The sequence below is a fragment of the Macrotis lagotis genome, chromosome 1 (assembly GCF_037893015.1).
Source record: "Macrotis lagotis isolate mMagLag1 chromosome 1, bilby.v1.9.chrom.fasta, whole genome shotgun sequence".
Lineage (NCBI taxonomy): Eukaryota > Metazoa > Chordata > Mammalia > Peramelemorphia > Peramelidae > Macrotis > Macrotis lagotis.
The window spans coordinates 345,237,766-345,251,551 of record NC_133658.1 but is presented as its reverse complement, the minus strand read 5'-3'; the positions used below and the strand labels follow the sequence as shown (position 1 = coordinate 345,251,551).

Below are 13,786 nucleotides of genomic sequence, written 5' to 3'. Positions count from 1 at the left end.
GTAGAAAGACTACTGCAAAATAGGGGCAAGATCATTGTGTTTAAAGTTAAAGGATCTGAGGGGTACCTAGGTGGTGAAGTGGTTAGAGCACCGGCCCTGCAGTCAGGAGTACCTGAGATCAAATCCGGTCTCAGACACTTAATAATTACCTAGCTGTGTGACCTTGGGCAAGTCACTTAACCCCATTGCCTTGAAAAAACAAACAAAATTAAACAACTAAGAACCCAGTCTGATGCCTTTGTCCAGAGCATTTTTCAATACACCAAGCAGAAAGAAGTCTCAATTTATTCATTGGTTAATAAACAAGAAGTAGGGAATTAAATGCAGAGAATCATTGGTTCAGGAATACCTTAATGTAATTTTTTCTTTGACTACATCTGAGATATTTGGAATGTCTAAGACCTCAAGTATCTCCACACCTCCTACATGTACTGTTGTTGTTTACTTCTGTTCCCTATATCTAGAATTCCTATTTTCTCCTGTTTCTTCATGGAATTCCAATTCATTCTCAAATATTAACTCATTAAAAAAAGTTTTCTTTGATTTAAAAAAATCCCCTTCAGACTTCAAATAGCACTTTGAACTTCTCTAATGCAATATTGTACATTTTAATTATTTATATACTTTTCTACTCATTTGCTACACTATAAGCTCAATACAGGAAGGGACCTTTACATATAAATTTGAATTTTCTACATTCCAGAGGCTATGCATGCAACAATTATTCAATATGTGCTTATTAAGTTAATGAACAAATAAAAGTGTAGAATCCCTGGAATAAGTAAAAGCTCCCAGGAGTCCTATCACTTAACCTGTCCCCCATCACTTAACCGAAAAAAACCTCTTCCATCCATGCCCCTGCTGATGTAATACATGTGAAATAAAGAATTATTCAGGATACATACCTGTCTTCTCCATAGGCAACAGTGATTTCCCCAGTTGTAGTTTTGCAGAGAGAAACACCCCAAAACGGTGATCCTATGGAGGCTTGGGTAACATTTATGTCTCCTGTGATATTAACACTCACTTTTATCTTCTGATGATTAGCAATTCTGTTCAAAGATAATTTATTTTTTTCACTCTTCTAACTTTTTTTTTAATATATCTTCTTATCTCATTGAATCACTAGCGATTTGATCCAATGTAATTGTCAGGGAGTTTGTTGCTTGGACAAGATTTTGTACCAAGATTCTTGTACCAAGGTATTAATTTCCTTCCCAATTCTTTCTTTCACAGCTTCTACTTCTTTTCAGCTTTTTCTCTAATATTATAATTTTAGTAATAAAAAAATAATTTTAACTCTTCTTTTAAAAACTCTTGCTTCATTTCATCTAAACATTCTGGTCAAATTTGTGCCTATGCTGTGTTCTTCTTTGACTCTTTTCCCTTTGGATATTTTAGTCATTGTCTTTTTCTGGGTTTGTGTCTTAGTCTCCCTAGTCCATCATAATAGGCTTTTAGGGTGAGGCTTTTTTATTTGTTGTTTGCTTATTTGCTCTTTCATTGCTTACTTCCTGTCTTTAGAGTCAATATTAGGACTGGGCTTTGTGCACTACTGAAGGGAAGGTCTAGACTGTCCTGTGGATGTTTTCTTGAGGTATTGAGTGTTGTATTGTTCCAGAATAAGAGAGAGGTTTGGGCAGGGAGACATGCCAACTTTCAGAGCTCCCAAAATGGTATGAGTAGTGCAAGTTAAACCTGATTATTATCTCCCTGGTCCGAATGCTGCTAGTTCCTGTTCTAGGTTTGGATCTGGGCAACAACAGGATATTGCAGAATTCAACTCCTCTTAGTCTGGAAGCTCTACTGGTTCAGAGTGACAAAAGTTCAGGCTCTCCTTTCTGGAATTCCTGGCCTAGCTATGCTTCTGCAGGCTTCAGACTGGACTACAGCTATAACTGAGATCTCCCTCCCCCACCCTCTCCTTGAGTTCAGTCACCATACTGCTGCTTGCTTCTAAATTCAGGGCCTGGGAGTGATGGGTCATGTGGAAGTGCCCTCCTCAGTCCACCCTAGATATGTGACCAGAAACTGGCATAGTGAGTGACAAAACTGCCGGTTGGCACATGTTACCACCAAGGTACACCATTCTAGGTTTGGAGGTGACCCAGTATGACCCTGGGATTATTAGTTGCCCTCTTCCTGTGCAGGAGTGGTCCAGCCTCCTGATCAGACCACAACCTCAGGGGCCATAGACTTCTCTGTCTGTCTCTTTATGCTAATATGGACTGGAAAAATGAACTAAGACTTTTTCTTGGATTTCCACCATCAGGATTTGGTGTAGTATATATTCCAAATCAGACTGGAGGAGTTTGGGGGGAAGGGGAGCAGAGTTCACTGTATTGTTTCTTGCTCCTCCATCATCAGTCTCTAATACTATCAGTCATTCTCTGCTCCTTGATCCTCTCTTCTCTCTGAGGCTTCTGTGTGCTCTCTTCTGATTCTCTCCCTATTTGTCTGTTCTTCTCAGTCTCTTTTCCTAACTGTTTCAAGCCCACTGAAAGCAGGTGTCCCCCAAAGTTCTGTCCTGGGCCCTTTTCTCTTCTCTATCTATATTATCTTGCTCGGCTATCTCATCAGTTCCTGTGATGCCCCGACCCATGGGACAGAAAAGTGGGGTGTCGAGGAGGACCCAGCCTGAAAAGGAATGGGTGAGAATAAGGAGAGTGAGACCCAAGGATGGTGGATAAGGTCTGAGTTTATTTGAAAAAGGTACATGCTTATATTTTGTAGAGAAGGAACAAGGGGATTAGCTTAGGGGTGGAGTTGGTATGCCTTGGCCTGAGAGAAGGGATAGTCTGTGGTCTGTTTGTTCTTGATAATGGAGGGTGACTTTCCTTTATCTTGGCCCTTGGTACACCTGGAATTTTGTTTGCTCCTTTTATCTTATCTGACATGGGGCTTCTTGGCTCCTGGTATGTCTGGGATTTGTTTGCTCTTTTTATGGGGGCTTCTTGGCCCCTGGCATGTCTGGAATTTGTTTGCTCTTTTTATGGGGGCTTCTTGGCCCCTGGCACTGTGAATTCAATAATCCCTTCTCAATTGATAATTCCATATAAATCTAGCCTTAACCTCTTTTCTGACCTCCAAACTTGTATCTCCAACTGCCAACTAGACATCTCGAACTGGATGTATCATATATATCTTTAACTCATGTCTTATGTTTAATTCATTTTCCTTTTCCAAAGCTTCCTCTCTTCCAAGTTCCATATTAACTTGTTTTAATTTTTTCATTAATTAATTAATTTATTTATTTGTTTGTTTGTTTATGGTAATGGTGTTGAGTGACTTGCCCAAGGTCACACAACTAGGTAATTATTAAGTATCTGAGGCAGGATTTGAACTCAGGTCTTCCTGACTCCTGGTACTCTATCCACTGCACCACCTTCATATTACCTTTAAGGAAATCTCTATTCAGGGCAACCAGGTGACACAGTAGATAGAGCAACTAGGTCCAGGAGTCAGAGGGACCTGAGTTCAAATCTGACCTCAGATACTTAATAATTAGCTAACTGCATGGTCTTGGGCAAGTCACTTAACCCCATTGCCTTAAAATAAATTTCTTAGATTTTTCAAGGCAATGGGGTTAAGTGGCTTGCCCAAGGCCACACATCTGGGTAATTATTAAGTGTCTGAGGTCAGATTTGAACCTAGGTACTCCTGACTCCAAGGCTGGTGCTCTATTCACTGCACCACCTAGCCGCCCCTTAAAATAAAATTTTAAAAATTTTTTAAAAAAAGAAAACTTCTATTCTCCAAACTCACTCAGCTTCACAACCTAGGTATCATCCTCAATTCAATCTTGGTTCCTTCAACTATTGAATAGGGATTAGAACCCATCCATGATTATTGATCCAAATGAGATAAAGTTTGGGAGTACTGCTTTAAGGAGTAGAAAATACTGTGATGTTTGGTAGAAAAAGGATTCCTAGGCAATAGTCCCTAACCGAAGTAGGGCCCAGAAAAAGAGGAAATATTTGGAATCCTTAGTGAGGCATTTTTGCTGCTTTGAGGGTTAGTAGGAGCCAGATATATTCTCCTATCCCAAGCTCAACCCTTTCCCAAGGAATCCCCTACACCTTTTCCATCCCTACACCCTGGCCCAAGGATGCATACTCACAAGGATGCATACTTTAACATGACATAACCAGCAGCAGACAGACGAATTCCATAATCAGGTATAAATTTCAGAGAAAAGTCAGAAACATCACTGTCAAGTATAGCATTCCTGAGGGAGGGGAGGTGAGTGTTAGTGCATGATTTCCAGGATGAAAGTTTATGTTCCAGTGTGGATCCTGTTGCCAGAGGCAGCAAGGAAGCAAATAATTAAAACTGTGGCCCCAGAGCAGGAGAGCCAAAACACAAGGTGACTAAATGTTCTAAAGCCAACTAAACCCAACATTTCAAAACAGAACCATGGTCTTTCCATCCAAATTCAACTCTCTCCAAAACTTCTCTATTTTGGTCAAAGGGGAGGCCATCCTTGATGTCTCTCAGGTACTCAAATTCAGATTTATCTATGACCTCTAACTCCCCTGCCCCACCTATGCAATCAGTTGTCAAATCTTATCATTTCTACTTCTTCAATGTCTCTCAAATCCAACCCTTGTTTTCCACTCCCCTGGTCCAGGCCCTCATCACCTTCCACCTGGACCATCACAAAAGAATCCTAATTATTCTCCATGCTTTAAATCTTCAATTCACTCTTTCTTTTCACACAAAGGCCCAAGTAATATTCCCTTAAGCATGACTTAAACTCTATCCCCTCACTCACCCCCACTTAGGAAATTCCTGTAGTTGTTTATAGTCTTTAGGATCAAATAGAAATTCTGCTGCTTGGCATTTAAAAATCTCCATAACCTGATCCCTTCCTAATTTTCCAGTCTTATTACACATTATACTCCTTGCACTCCATGATCCAGTCAAACTTAAGCAGTCCACCATCTCCCATCTTTGGGGGATCTTTTTCTTTGTAACCCTAGCATTTAACAGAGTGCAGAGACATAGTAGGTACTTAATAAATTCTTGCTGATTGATTGCTTTGTTTGGCAGCCAGCAGGGAGGGCAAGCTGAGAAGGTGAGGCTATAGAAAAGTCAGGTCCTTCTATGGTCCTCAGCTTACTCATTTTTTTTAAATGATTATGTTTAACCTTCTGGCTCAAAATGATATAACCTTAAGATCCTTCCCTTCTCTTTTTGAATGACAAATGTCAACGGTCATTCCAGAGTGATTTGGGTTGAATAGTACCAAAAATGAAAGTCCATTTCCTCTTTGGAACCTTCCCATGGAGGTAAGATCAGGGACACAATTATTTTCAGTAGTTTGACTTGCATGGAATAAGGACTGTCTGAAAAGGAGCAATAGCTTGAAGAGAGATATTGGTCCAACAGGAGAACTTACGGGGTATATTGTGGCTTGCTTCACTTTGGGGCCCACAGAGACAACCTCCCTCCAGGAAGGGAGCTGAGAATAAGGAGTCAAGCCACCACTGCCTTATGCCTCCAGCTCAATTTTATTACTACTTAGCTATTACATATATACTGTTAAGTCTCCCAGGGTACAACAAAGAATAATTGAGGGAATGGGTATGCACAAGTGGTATGTATGTGCAGCATTTTGGGGTACGTTAGGGGGAGGTGGTAAAACAAAGCTGTGTCTTGCGCCCTTGGGCTGTGGGGCAGAATGTCCAGCTCCCAAGGACTCTGGCTCACCTTATCTCTCAGGGCAGCATGCCAGCTCCTGAAACTGTACAGGTGGTGGGACCGTTAGAATAGCCTGTGTTCCCATATCTCCCCCTTGTTTTTCATTAAGGGCCGAGGGACCTGGATAGTCACCGAGTAGGGAACTAACGCGATACACACAGGGGCTTTTTACACGGGGTCCAGGGGATCTGTGGGGACTAGAAGCGGAGGGAGTGTCCAGTGTCAGGAAGACAGGGGCAGGGAGGGGTGTGTGGGGTTTGGGGTCATTTGGTAATCTTAGGTTCAGGGTACAAGGTTCCGAAATTCTGGGGCCAGTAAGCAGGGAAGAGAGATGCATCACAACCCACAGGTAAAACAATCAGGGGGAAGGGGATAAATGTGCATCAAGGGGTGACCCATGCTTTGGGGGTTGTTCAGCAGGAACAGCATAGTAACAAGGAGCTGGTGAAGAGACAAGTGTCCCCTAGGTTTAAAGTCCATTGCTCTTTTTGCCAAGGTAAAGAGCTCATCCTGGAGCACTGTGGGGAGGTTGGGGGGATCATCTTTTCCCCCTCTGTCCTCTGAGTCTCCCGTTTCATCTGTTGTTGTTTAGAGACATTCTCTGCATTTCTTTGGTCAGGGCTACTGTGTGGGTGGAGGGACAGAGCTAGTGCACTCTGGAAAGGGGGGACCCCTGCTGCTGCCGCTGCTGCGATTAGCATCATCTACAGAGGCAGGTCAGGTCAGAGGGTCAGAGGGACACAGGGACACAGAGGGGGCAGTGCAATCTGTGTCAAAAACACAAGCAAACCCTCTCCCTTGCAGTTAGGATGAGGGAGGAAGGGAAGCAGGCAAGGACCAAGGCCAAGGCTTGCAATTCTGCCCATTGCACAGACTGGGTGTGGGGGCTCCTGTGAATGAATACAATGGATCCATTTCTGTAGGTTACATAGCCCAAGCACTTTCTGTTTGCCTGTGCAATGGGTCAGGTGGAGGGAGATGAGAAGGGGAGCATACTGACAGGGAGTGCTGAAATCCCCTTGAGGAGAGGGGAGGGTGGGTAATGGTTGATTGGTTGATTAATCTATTGATGGTTGATTAATCTATTGATATAGACCCAGCAAAGATCTCTCAACTGACAGGCATCTGTGAAGTCCTTAGCTGTTGCTGAGGGGGCAGGGAGAGCATCTTGATGTTTCCTGAGGCAAGTCAGGATAGAGACCAGGAGGCTTTAGAGGAGGTGGTTTGTCTGGTGGGGGGCTTAGGAGGAGGGGGCAAGTGGATTTCTCATCAGTTTGAGTGCCCTCATCTTAGACCTCAGTGGGGTGGCACGGGGCTCTCTGCCCTGGATTTCTCTGCAGATAAAGCTGCCTGTAAAATATCTTGAGGTCCCTCCTCTCGCCCTGAAACGCAGGCATGAATTGCAGTGACAATAGAATAGAAGGGCAGAGGGTGAGAAAAGTCACCACGGACCTCAGCTCTGCGGGCAAGTGTCAAAACACACCCCCAGATGTCAGGATCCATCATATGGCCAGCTTCAATCCATGGAGACAAAGCCAAAACCGGCTGGAGTGTTACCTTACATTCTCTTTCAGAGCATTTCAGGCGACAGGAAATTAGAAGGTGTTTAAGAACCCATACTTGGGTATGTTGGGAAGAAGGGGGAAGATTCCCCATTATATTAAGGGACTACAGAGGACTCTAGAAGCCGTGGGGTCAATGGGGCAAGGGGTGTTCGGAGACCAGTTGATGTGGGGCACTTACCTTGGCCAGCAAGGAGGAGTGCAGATCTGAGACATCCCTCAAATTGGGGGTTCCCAGATTTCAGCACCATTTGTTGTGGCTTGCTTCACCTTGGGGGCCACAGGACAACTTCCCTCCCAGAGGGGAGCTGAGAATAAGGAGTCAAGCCACCACTGCCTAATGCCTCCAGCTCAATTTTATTACTGCTTAGCTATTACATATATACTATTAGGTCTTCCAGGGTACAACAAAGAATAATTGAGGGAATAGGGGTGCTCAAGCGGTGTGTACATGCAGCGCATAGCATTACAGGATAAGAGGGTATATTAGGGGGAAGGTGGCAAAACACAGCTGTATCTTGCACCATTGGGCTGTGGGGCTGCATGTCCAGTGGCATGACCATTAGGCAAGGCCTATTTCCAATAGGGGTGGAGCTTGGAATTCACTTTCTTGTGGCTCAACAAACTCAGGAAGTATGGGCTTCAGGGCAGCCTTCAAAGCCTTGCGTCCTTCATCTCCCACTGAGTAAAAGAGGCAGCATTTCAGTGTCAAATAACATAAGAGCTCAGACAGATCTTAGCATTCATCTAATCCACCCCTCTTATCATATAAAATGGAAAGTGATTTGTCCAAGGCAATAAAGCAAAGCAGAATCAGGACCCATATTTTCTGGTATCCACCCTTTCCCCTATAAGACATCATACTCCAAACTTGAGCTCAGACTTGGGTCAGAGAGGAAGTTTCCAGTCAGACTTTGAGGTAAGAAAAGGAGAAAGTGGTTGCTTAAATTGATAAACATTTTATTATTTCAAAACATTTCATATGCATTATCTCAATTGATCCTCACAACTGCCCAGTAGCATAGGTAGATAGAAATATTATCATCTGGTATTTGGCACATGGTTAGCACTTAATACATGTTTATTGATTCATTCACTGACTTGTTGTCAAGGGAGTAAATGATCTCATCAAAAGAAAGTAAGTCACTCAAAGACATGCAATTAATAAGTGGTTAAAGAAGGACTGGTAGACCAGATTTTCAGATTCAAAGTTCAGAGATAGAATCAAAGCACCCCAGAACTTAAATGAACTACAAAGAGCATCTAGTCCATCCAACCCTTAGCAGAGCAGGAAGACCTCTATAGTGTTCATACAATCTTTGCACACTTCTAATGATGAAGAGCTTACTACCACTGGAGCTCTTTCCACTGTACTATGCTAGAGAAAAAGAAGAGGGATACAGTTAAGGGGATATTCCATCTTTTGGCTCATGGAAAGATGGAGGGAGAGTAGCAGGATCCTACACCTCCAGGGTCCAGCATCCTGGAGACATGATCAACCCTGAGGAAAGGTGTGTCCTCTGAATTCCTAGGTCAATCACATGATTTCCTCTTGAAATCAACAGAGATAGATGTAGCCCTTGTAAGTCAAAAGAAAGTCACACAAAATCTGGTGACAGAAGCAGGAAAAGAGATGGAACCTCTCAGATCTAGTTATTCAAAGGCAATTAGTCATTTCCCCTAGTGTATTCAACTCACTATGGATCACTGACATTCTTTATCCTCTCCCAGCAAGAGGGATCCAATGGCCCTCCTGGCCTAGATGTGGCCCAGGACTAGAAGGTATCAACAAAGGCTAGAGCAAATTTCTAGGTGACAAAATATATTAACAAACTAAAGTACATATCCAGAGGAAAATGAGGTGCAGGGTGAAAGGAATGAAAGCTAAACCAGGATCAGTTGAAAGAACAGGTGATGTTTAACGAAAAAACTTTGATAACTCTTCAATTATTGGAAAGATTGTTATGGGGAATAAGGATTAATCTTAAAGTGCAGAGCCAAAATAATGATTAGAAGTATTATCTTAATAGTTGGTGGCATTTCTGAACAATTAGAATTGAAAAAAAATAGAACAAGTATCTTCAGGAATAGGTGAGTATCCCCATAAGGACATCTTCAAACAGAGGATCATAAAAGACTCTGTTTACATTCCAGTTAGACAGAAAGCCTTTGGAGGGGAGCTGTATGCAAGAGTGAACAGCTACCAGTCCCTTACCCTTAGGGATTATCCTCCATTTACATGGTATATATCATACACACACACACACACACACACACACACACACACACATAAATATATAATATATGTATATATTATATATATATACATATATATACAGTAATATACCCCATTAAAAATGCTATATGTACAAAAACATTTCTAGCAGTTCTTTTTGTGATGGCAAAGAAATGGAAAGTAAGGGGATGCCCATCCATTGGGGAATGACTGAACAAGTTGTGTTACATAATTGTGATGGAATACTATTGTGCATAAGAAATGACAAGCAGGATGATTTCAGAAAAGCTTGGGAAGATTTATATGAACAAAGAAGGGAATAGAACAAGGAGAACATTGTACACAGTAATGGCAATATAGAAACTCTGACCAAATGTGGAAAACTTAGCTAGGTGGCACAGTGGATAGAGCACCAGCCCTCCCTCAAGTCAGGAGGACCTGAGTTCAAATGTGACCTCAGATACCTAATAATTGCCTAGTGGTGTGACCTTGGGCAAGTCATTTAACACCATTGCCTGGTAAAAACAAAAATAAATAACTGTCTTTGTCTTATCCCCAAGAATTAGCATATTGCCTTTGATTAGTGTTTCTTGACTGGCTGCTAAGAGGCAAAAAGAATACAAGAGATCTCTTTTGGAGGAACTTAGACAACCAGGTACATGATAGGAAATCCTAAGCCTAGGACCCAAACATAAGCTAGAATTAACTGAGTGTTCCATCTGACCCAAGAGCTCATGGCACTCTAATGGTTCACAGGTAAAACTTTTACCAATCCTAGAAAGGAAGGGACCTTAGTAGATAGAACATTAAAACACAGAATGTTGAACCTGAGAGGGAAGAGAAAATGTGTGAGCCACAGGTGATCATAGATTATCTAGTATAATTCCCTTGTTTTATAGGGAAGAAAATGGAGGATCAAACAAGAAAATATTTGTAAAGAGCTTAAAGGGACAATTTTAGCAAGAACTATATGCAAGATGTTGCTACTGTTATCATTATTATGGCAAATATTTTGTATACCAGAAAGTTCAATATAAATGGCTTTGCATAAAAGGGAAGCATTCTAACCCCAAGATAACAAGGTGAACTCAGGACAAAGTTGGTTAATCTAGAAGACAGGTCTTATGACTCTAAGGCTAAATCTCCCTTCACCATAGAATACAATTTCAGAACATATGGTGCAAAATCTGCCTGTGTGGAATGATGAATCAACACCAAATTTCCTAAATCTAAGCTAGCACATCTCCAATTTTAAAATACCTCTCACTCACATCCATTCTAAAAGTCCTGACTCCTCAGTGGTCCTTAACTTCCCCAGCCTGGTTGTACAATCAATTACTCTGTTCTGATTAAACACAAAGATGAATTTAATGCACCTTGAAATCTACAACCAATATTTATCCTTAAGCCATGAAGTCTGAGTCATGTCTGAGACACTTATTAGCTGTATGACCCTGAATAAATCTCTTAACTTCTCAGCCTCAGTTTCCTCCTCTGCAAAATGAGAATATCATCGATTTCACAGGATTGTTGTGAGAATCAAAGGAGAGGACATGTGTAAAATGCTTTGCAAATCTTAAAGTTCTATATAAACAATAGGTATTGTTGTTGTTATTATTATTATTATTGTCTATTCATATGACAAGTGACATTCACAGCTGATAACAGAGTTGTAATGAGAACAAGGTATCGAGACAAAATTTAAAGAGCAGAAAAATTTAGCTCACGAACTACTACACAACAGAAACAATGAATTTCTTAACCAACACTTAACATGACAAATTAGTTTTTTTAAAAGAAGTTATTAGAGTATGCAAGTAATAATAACATAGACCACTATAACAATCATCTTCTCCAGTAACTGAAATCTGTTTTAATTTACTTCTTATATCCTTTTCATATCATCAATTACAAAGTTAATTTGAGGGAACCTCTTATACTCCTTGATCTAGACTCACTGCTTGTTCCAGTATTTAAATAGCTAAATATTACTCGATTGACAAGACCAATCAGGCCTTACTTACCACTGTCCAGAGCTTTCTGATTAATCTTGACTTTAGCCCTTGGTTTACGGGAATCACAGAATGGGACAAACATCCCAAGGAGGATTAACAAGGTATAGACTCGAAGCATGGCTGATTCTGGAAAAAAACTGTTGATCCTGGAGTCTGATAAAAACAAGACAGTTGATACCTCATTAAAAGGATATGGGGATTAAAATAGAACTGGTAATATCAAAACTGATCCACAAAAGAAGCTTCATAGTCTCCTCATTTAACCAGTTCCCTCTTCTCCTTTTAGGAAATGTGATAAAAGAAAAAATAAAATAAAATTTACAATTGAGGATCAGGGTTCTAATCTCACATCTACCATTGATATGATGTGTCACCTTGGACATTGCCTTTTCTGGGCTACCACTATTAAATAGGCATGATTTTTCATTCACCTCAAAGTATGATTACGAGGAGTCAATGGATGGAAAAGTAGAAAAAGTGCTTATTAATCAAGTTCCTGCTACAGTTATCCCATCTTTGGGAAAGACTTTACTTGGAATTTCATATTTATGAGAAATTTTTTCATGTTTACAAAAAGGAAGGGAAGATGCTTTGGGGATGCTCCCAGAGCAACACACACCAAACGTCCTAGTGTGGTACCTATTCTAGGAGATAGGTTTGGAGACTTAGAGACCCAGCCCTATGCCCATAACTTCCATAATATGCTCAGGGAACATGGAGAGAACTTTTTTTTTTTGGTTTATGCTAGGCAATGGGGTTAAGTGGCTTGCCCAAGGCCACACAGCTAGGTAATTATTAAGTGTCTGAGGCCAGATTTGAACTCAAGAACCCCTGACTCCAGGGCCGGTGCTCTATCCACTGTGCCACCTAGCCACCCTGAGAGAACTTTTCTGAGACATTGGCAAATCAGTAACTAATGTCCCACAAGGACTAGTCTTATCAGATGAGTTTCTTTAGCTCCAGACTCCCTATGGCAGGATTCAAATCCAACAAAGAACAAACTGAAGGTTTACTTAACCCTCTGTATACAAGGACTTGTTGAAAGAACTAGAGATATTTTGTCTGGAGTAGAGAAGACTTCTATGAAGGGCTATTTTGTACACGAAGAGTTAAACTCAATTTTCCCTAGAAAGATCCATGAAAGAGCAATGGGTGAAACAGATTCTTCTCGTTTTTGACACAACTTATTTTTACAGACTGCTCATATCTTCAACTACTTTCCTATCTGTTGAAACCTCCCACTGTGATCCAATTCCTTGATTGGTGACTCCCTGGTGCTGACCACCATTTCTTAATGGACCAGAGTAATACTTCACTCCTAATTCAACTTACTCTCCTAACTTTTCCATTTCTCTGCCAGCTGTCTTACTTCACTTAGGTATTCTTCCCATCCTCCCACTTCCTAGTTGTCCTTTACATAGTGTCTTCCTCCATTGGGTAAAAATTAACTTTATTTTAATCACTAGGACGTGGATGAGTCCTCATTCCAAAATAAAACCTCATCACTAGTACCTAATAGAGAAAGGGTTTAATAAAAGGTTTATGTCTATCTACTTCTAAATATGGGCAGCTAGGGGGCAGCTAGGTGGCGCAGTGGATAGAGCACCGGCCCTGGAGTCAAGAGTTCCTGAGTTCAAATTCGACCTCAGACACTTAATAATTACCTAGCTGTGTAGCCTTGGGTAACCCCATTTGCCTTGCAAAAAAAAAAACCTAAATATGGGCAGCTAGGTGGCACAATGGAAAGAGCACTAAGCTTAGAACTTGGAAGACTCAGCTACATAAATTTAAATCCAATCTCAGATATTTGCTAGCTGGGTGGTTCTGAGCAATTCATGTAGCCTTGTTTACCTCAGCTTCTTCACCTGAAAAATTAACTGGAGAAGGAACTGGCAAATCACTCTAGTATCTTTTGACAAGAAAATTCCAAATGGGGTCACGAAGAATCAGAAACAAGTGACACAATTGAACAATACCTCTCAATAGGAGGATAACCTTCCTAGTACTTCGTTGTCCAAAGTGGAAGAAGCCACCTCAAGAATTAGTAGGTTTCCCATGACTGGAATTCTTCAGGTAGAAGTTGGTTGACTACTTGTCAATGAATCTATAGAGAAGATTCATCTATACTGAGATCCAGACTTAATTACATGCTAAAAGAGATAGAATCCTGTAGAATTCTTTTAGACTAACATCCAAGATCATCACTAAACTTATAAAAAAAAATTAAATGTCAAGGTCCTGGATATTGAAGCTTAACACTTAGAATATTA

At 41.1% G+C, this 13,786-nt stretch overlaps 1 protein-coding gene across 4 annotated transcripts in view; it reads right to left on the bottom strand.

The window, feature by feature from the left end:
• The window catches only part of BPIFB2 (BPI fold containing family B member 2), a 140,771-nt gene that overhangs the window by 47,373 nt on the left and 79,612 nt on the right, over positions 1-13,786 (bottom strand). The window contains exons 5-8 of one of the 4 annotated variants that reach the window (XR_012473685.1): positions 13,493-13,620; positions 11,526-11,669; positions 4,133-7,946; positions 906-1,052 (exon numbers count right to left, since the gene is read on the bottom strand). The exons of 2 other annotated variants lie outside the window; for them this stretch is intronic. The gene's annotated coding sequence lies outside the window, so the exon portion shown is untranslated. The remainder of the gene's footprint in view (positions 1-905; positions 1,053-4,132; positions 7,947-11,525; positions 11,670-13,492; positions 13,621-13,786) is intronic. One more of the 4 variants, XR_012473684.1, reaches the window with a different exon arrangement.